The sequence below is a fragment of the Pholcus phalangioides genome, unplaced genomic scaffold (assembly GCF_987345545.1).
Source record: "Pholcus phalangioides strain wild (caught in Gottingen) unplaced genomic scaffold, Ppha-v1.0 ptg000029l_1, whole genome shotgun sequence".
Taxonomy (NCBI): Eukaryota; Metazoa; Arthropoda; class Arachnida; order Araneae; family Pholcidae; genus Pholcus; species Pholcus phalangioides.
The window spans coordinates 5216854-5223567 of record NW_028301619.1 but is presented as its reverse complement, the minus strand read 5'-3'; the positions used below and the strand labels follow the sequence as shown (position 1 = coordinate 5223567).

General features: G+C 35.1%; 1 non-coding gene across 1 annotated transcript; it reads right to left on the bottom strand.

Moving 5' to 3' along the window:
- Window positions 1-214: 214 nt before the first annotated feature.
- Window positions 215-286, bottom strand: TRNAA-GGC (transfer RNA alanine (anticodon GGC)). Its single transcript has one exon. It is a non-coding gene; the product is annotated as a tRNA-Ala (tRNA).
- Window positions 287-6714: the final 6428 nt, after the last annotated feature.

Here is a 6714-nt window from a genome sequence, read left to right as displayed (position 1 = left end):
CCAGTTTTTATAACTATGAGTGAAGTGTTATGATTGAATGATTTATCGTTGTAGGACTGTTGCTCTCTGTGGCGAGACTTTTTAACGGGGAGATCGGCTCGCATTTGCGCCTTGAAGTTGGGAACCACAGAAAACCAACTTCAGCCGACCTCCACTGTGGGGTTCGAACCCGGATCCTCGCATCGCGAGTCCATCACTATAAAAAACTCATCTCTGCCTCTACCGGGAGTCGAACCCGGGTCCCTCGATTGCCGGACGAGTGCTCTGACCACTAAGCTATAGAGGAGATTTTTAAAAAACAACTTCAGTTCATGCGGTTACAATAAGGCTTCGTGATGGTAAGGAGAGAGGAAAGGAAACAGAACTGGATTGAATTCATACCACTACACCGCACCACCAACTCCGGTCATATATCGCCATATGGCAATTTCCAACCAGTGGAGTTGGGTGGGAAACGAAGGCTCCATCCATCGGTGGTCGCCCTAGGATCGGTAGGTAAAGAACTTGCTTCTAATGTTCTATGCCCGGATTTGAACTTATGGACTTTGATGGTAACCTTCTTAATGGAAGACGAGCATCTTTACCACTGCGCCACTCGGGCACCTTACGTTGCTTCGTGTGACAGAGTCTGGATGTCTCGCGGTTTCTCCAGTTCTCCAGTCCAGAACGAACTAAGCAACACCATTATACACATGAAATACATAATTATTCTACGGTATACTTGTAGAAAGGAAAATAAAATGCTTTTAAAAATCTTCAGTTCTGTCAGTTTTTTGATGCTAGGTTTTTGCTGTCATTTATCAAAGGAAAAGGAGGGGGGACAATACCCCCCCCCCGGCTTTTGAAAATACACTAAAAATGGTACATATATATATATATACACACATACATTGAGTACGTGTTCTTTGCTCCGCCCTGGAAAAAGTTGAAATGACGGCCTTGATCAGAGGTAGAACACCCGTGATGTCAACATTTGCTGTATCTGCCACTGATGTGAACGATAAAATATTTTCTCTCCTCTCCTCTTACGGAAATTCACTTGGTGAAAAGTTTTGTTGGACGCATCCCACACTGTATACTTTATTTTTTTCAACAAATTTCTCAGGAAATAACTGAAGGTGAATGGAGAAGAAGAAATGGATGTAGCTGAAGATTTTATAAGGAAAGAAATAAATAAAATTTACAACATAAATTGTATTTAAAAGCAAAAGAGAAACAGTTAAAAATTTGGTGTAAGAGTTGAGTATTTCAAGGTAAACTAGGAAAATTAAAAGTTTTATACTGTTCCGAGATACACGAACATTTTTGTTTTAAGGTACACGATGTTTCACCATTCGTGAAAAATATTAACAACTTTTTTCACAGCGCTTGGTATAATTGGGTACTTGGCATGGTTCATCAGATGATTGCATACATTATAATTACTAAATGTAGTTCACTAAAATTGTATTGTTGAGAAGAAACGCGGCAAAAACAAGCGCACAAGTTTTTTACTAAAATGTGCCACTTGCAAAATCTCATTCGAGAGATTAATGAGATTTCAAATCAAAATCAAAATTCAATTCGATACGATTCTTATATCTACTGAATAGAAATGATACGATTTAGTCTTGGCGTCAGAACTGTCAAATGGCTACTGAAAAATGCTATAAACCAAACATGAATTTAAATTTGTGAAAATTCTATCAAAATATCATTTCACAGTTGATTGCGATGTCTTTAACAAAAGTTTTCTCGTGTTTACTTAAAGATCAGTTCTCAAGAAACACAAGAATTTCGTTCATTATCTGTCAGTTCTCTTCTCATTTCATTTCTCTTTCTTAGTTCAACAAACAATCATGAAAGAACTTCAAAATTCCGTTTAAATTCTCACGAAAAAAAAACCAAATTATATCAGAAAAGCAGAATATTCGCTGTTCAAACAGATTATCCTCGAGCCATTTCTTTATACATATTCATCTTGAAATTTTATCTCTTTTCAAAATTTTTCCAACGAGTTCTTAATTTTCCACGTGATTTGTCCGAAGAAAGTTTTTATATATCTTCCGTTCCATACTAATAGAATTAAAATTTCGTAAAAAAAACATTTCAGAATATAAGAAATATTTTTTATAAATTGCAATGGCAGCTAGAAATAATATTGTAATATTAATTTTGTGTTTTGAGACTCAGAAATAAATATTAATTTTCTTTACTCTCAATAATTTAAAGAAAAGTAATTTCAATATTTGATTTTTGAGTTCCTAAGGGTGTGCGCGATATACAGTCGAATACATTTATGGCATACCCCGGATATAACATATAACGTGCATACAACATGCAGTTGTGTAGTGCTTGAAATTTGGCCCATTCACGTCTACATATTTTTATTTCTGTTATAACATAATCTGCTTAAAACATACACTGTGGATATAAGATACTAAAAGAATGGTCTTAACCAAAAAAATAATTCGGATATAATTGCATATTGCAAAAATCTGATTTTTTTTGTACAACATTTTTTGTATGCGGTTGATATATCTCGGGGTTTTCTCACAAAAAAGACCTAAATTTTTTCAACAAAAGAGGAATTATATTGCCTAAATAATTACATTTCTCATCAACGGCACTTAAACTTATTTTTAACTTCAGCGCTACCTGTCAGCAATAAATGCAACTATTTCGACAATATAATTGTTGACATCCAATAAAATCCTGTCCTTTTGTGCAAACTGTATAATCTATGTTTTTTCGAATTATTGAATTTTTACTTATACAAATACAAAGCCACAACAGGCAAAATGCCCAAAGAGGTGGCTTGTTTTTGTTAGTTTGTGATCACTTTATGGAAGGAATGTGATAGTCGTAAATCAACTCACTACTGTTGAAAAGCTATGCTAATTCAAGTGTATTATTTATTGGTGACGTGAATATACATGGTGCATAGGTAACATATTGTATGACAATTTTACTGGCGAACCGTTGATCCTTGAGACATATTTTCTATTAGAAAAAGTATTCAAATAACGCGTAGACTTCAGATACGGCATTCATGTTACAAGGGGTTATTACAATAAAAATGTTCACTTTTTATACGGGCACTTTGTACTCAAAAACCGAATTAGAGAGTTGTTGCCCTGTCTCTCCTGATGCCAACTAAAAAAATTTCAAGTTTCTAAATACAATATCCACTGAGATATTCATACTCGAAAGATAGAGGAAAGTTTAAACAGCATTAAATGCGGAAAAATCATTATACCCGCATTTAATGCTGTTTTTTCTGAATTTGCCTCAATTTCGAATTTGAATCCGTTTATATTACACTTAGAAACTTCCACTTTTTTAAATTGGCACCAGTTGAAGCAGGGAAACCCGAGTGGCGCCGTGGTAAGATGCTCGTCTTCCACTCTGAAAGTTACCGTCAAGGTCCATGGGTTCGAATCCGGACATGAGACGTTAAAAGCAAGTTCTTTACCTACCGAGTTTGGAGCGACCACGGATGGAGCTTTTATTTCCCATCCAACTCCTCTAGTTGGAAATTTCCGTATGGCGATATATGAAGGAGTTGGTGCGTGGTAAAGTAGATGAGACAGTGCAAGAAAACTGTCTTCTTGAATTTTTGAGCATAGTGTGACCGTATAAAAAGTTAACATTTCCATTTTAATAACTACACAACTTCTTGCAATATGAATGCCGTATCAGAACTTTCTAAACGTTATTTGAATACTTTTGTAATTGGAAGTATGCCTCTAGGATCAACTTCAAGAGATTATATATATATATATATATATATATATATAATCTCTTTCTCTATGTTTTTGTTTTGAATAAATTGTACAATACAGTCAACTCTTAGCATAAATTGAAAAATATTAAAATTTCCAAAAATGCCTGCATGTTGTTGTATATCTCGTTTTCTAATGAATTTTCACGACTTTCGGATATTAATCAAAAAATTTATTCATACTGTATTACATTTCAATTATGTGCTGCATACGCTTATTTGCAGTAATTATAAGCTTTCAGCCACCTCGTGGGGCAATTTCCCTGTTGTGGCGTTGTATTTGTATTTGGTCCACGACAATCTGTATAATGTATTTCATGCATATCTGCTATTGCTACGTAAGCTAATTTAATGACCTCGCTTATAACGTACACGTCGGTTATAACAACATGTACTTCTCGAATCACCTAGAGGGTAAGTTATAACCGAACTCGATTGCACACGGTTTTTTTTTTTGAGTAATTTATTTACGCAATTTTTTTTTGCTATGGCTGTCAAGGAAATGAAGATTGAAGATGTTTTTTTTTAAATTTATAAAAAAAAATTGAAAATAAATTCTGCTCTTGTCGGGCAACCTTGTCTTGTCATTGCTCTCGAGTCACGCTCCTTTTCTTATTTTTTGATAGATTATCGAGGTCACATTGCACCATCGCTTATGAAATATCTGAGCTTTATAAAGCGCTGAGACATTGCGCAAACATTCATTAGGTTTCTAGTACGTATCCCCATGCCCCGACGAAAGAGCTTTACTCTAAATCTTCGATAAAAAATGACCAAACAGATAAGAAAAACTAAAAACACGTTGTTAGAACAAACTCAATTGCTATCTAGAGAAGTTGTTCTTGAGAGAGAGTCGAAAGTATTTTTTATTTTATTTTATTTTTTAATGATGAATGAATATAAGGGAGAGAAAGAGAATAGTTTATATAAAATTATATCGAGAATGTGAAGAGAAAGCCTGCTTTGTAGATTGAGGTGTTCTTTGGGATCAACTCTAATGTGTAAAATACAGCGAAACCTTGAAACAACGATGCTCGATATAACGATAAATCCCTCTACAACGATATTTCTTCAAATCTTGTTTGGAATTGCGTATAGTCTATTGTTAAACTTCTCTCGATACAACGATATCCGTTACTACGATAAATCCTTCTATCCTTCTTATAACCTCAGATAGAAAACTCGTGTAAAATATTTGCAAAATAAACTTCGTTATGTAATTTACAAACTATATTACCTTAAACCATATATAGATCACTCGTTCAATTAATACTTTATTACTCATTATTCCATTTCCCTCTATTATATGGTTTGACTATCTGGGGTGGCGACTTCGTTTCAAATCTTACACCAATAATGAAACTCCAAAAAAGAGCAATAAGACTCATCAGAAGTGACTATTTGACTCCTTCAAAACAACTTTTTCACAGTCTTGGAACCCTTCCCCTACGTCAGCTTTATTTCTACAAATCTACTATAATTATTTTAAAACGACAATTTTCTTTACCTTTGAATAGTTCCCGTTTCTCAAATAGATTGAAGAATATATGCTCTCAACCACTTATCCACAAAACTCTTCTGAAGAAGCATTTTACTTACCTCATCCCGAAATTTTGCAACTCTTCACCAACTGATATCCTTAATATTACTAATTTATTACCTTTCAATAAACACATGAAGCAATATCTTTTTTCAATCAGTAACATCGAGAGTTTCTTTTGATTGGCACTATGCTCCTCAATCAGTTAAATGAAATTTATTTGATCTTGCGCATGGGAACATTATATTGATTTTTGTTATTTGTGCTTATCTGCAATGTGTATTTTATATAATTGCACTCCTTGCTGTTGCCAAAAATACTAAAAATTATGCGAAAGTTTTGTTTTGACATTTGTTTTGTTTTTTTTAAACCTCCCCCCATTTCCGTAAAACTGAGTGTGTGTGTGTGTGTGTGTGTGTGTTTTTCTAATATTTAGTTTTCCCGTTTTAGTTTGTTGATATTCTTTACTAATAAGCAACTGTGTTCCTTATTATTCATTATAAATTTGCAATGTATCATTCGGTTTTTAATGGAGATAATGATATTCAATGTATGGGTGTTGAATGAGGTGATAAAATGCTCAACGATATTCGAGTGGAAAACGTGGAGGTCCTAAATATTCTAAGAAATGTACGTGAAAGCAAAGCAACAGGACCAGATGATATCTAGAGAAGCTGCGTCCAATTATCGTCAAGTGAGTTTGGCGAGCTCCATCTCGAAAATTTTGAAGATTATCATCAAAAGGCAGTTTGTGAAGTGGATAGACGAGAATAATATATTGGCGGATAATCAGCATGGTTTCAGGAAGGGGAAGTCATGTGTAACTAACCTCTTTTGCTTCTATAATCACGTGACGAAGGCTTTGGGTAATTGCAAGAATGTAGTTGTTTTTTACCTTGATTTCCAGAAGGCATTCGACCAGGTGCAACATGGTAAGCTCTTGAAGCGTTTAAACGAGATTGGGATAGGTGGCAACTTGCTGAATTGGAAAGAATCGTGGTTAAGAGATAGGTCGCAACGAGTTATGGTAAACGGGGAATTCTCTGGTTGGACAGATGTCACAAGTGGAGTTCCTCAAGGAAGTGTCCTTGGCCCCATACTTTTTCACTTTTTATCGATAAACTCGATCACGGTATCGATGGGATTGTTATCAAATTCGCGGATGACGTGAAGCTAATGGGGGCAATCGGGAATCAAATCGATAGGGAGTTGCTCCAGAGCAACTTAAACAGGATTGCAGCATGGCAAATGAATGGAGCATGACGTTTAGCGTTGATAAGTGCATGGTCGCTCAATTTGGTTCGAGCAACCCACGGTTCTCTTACCAGTTGAATGGTGTCACTATCCCAGATGCAACTAGGGTCACCGATTTGGGAATTCTCATTGACGAGCGGCTTAGGTTTTCTGAACA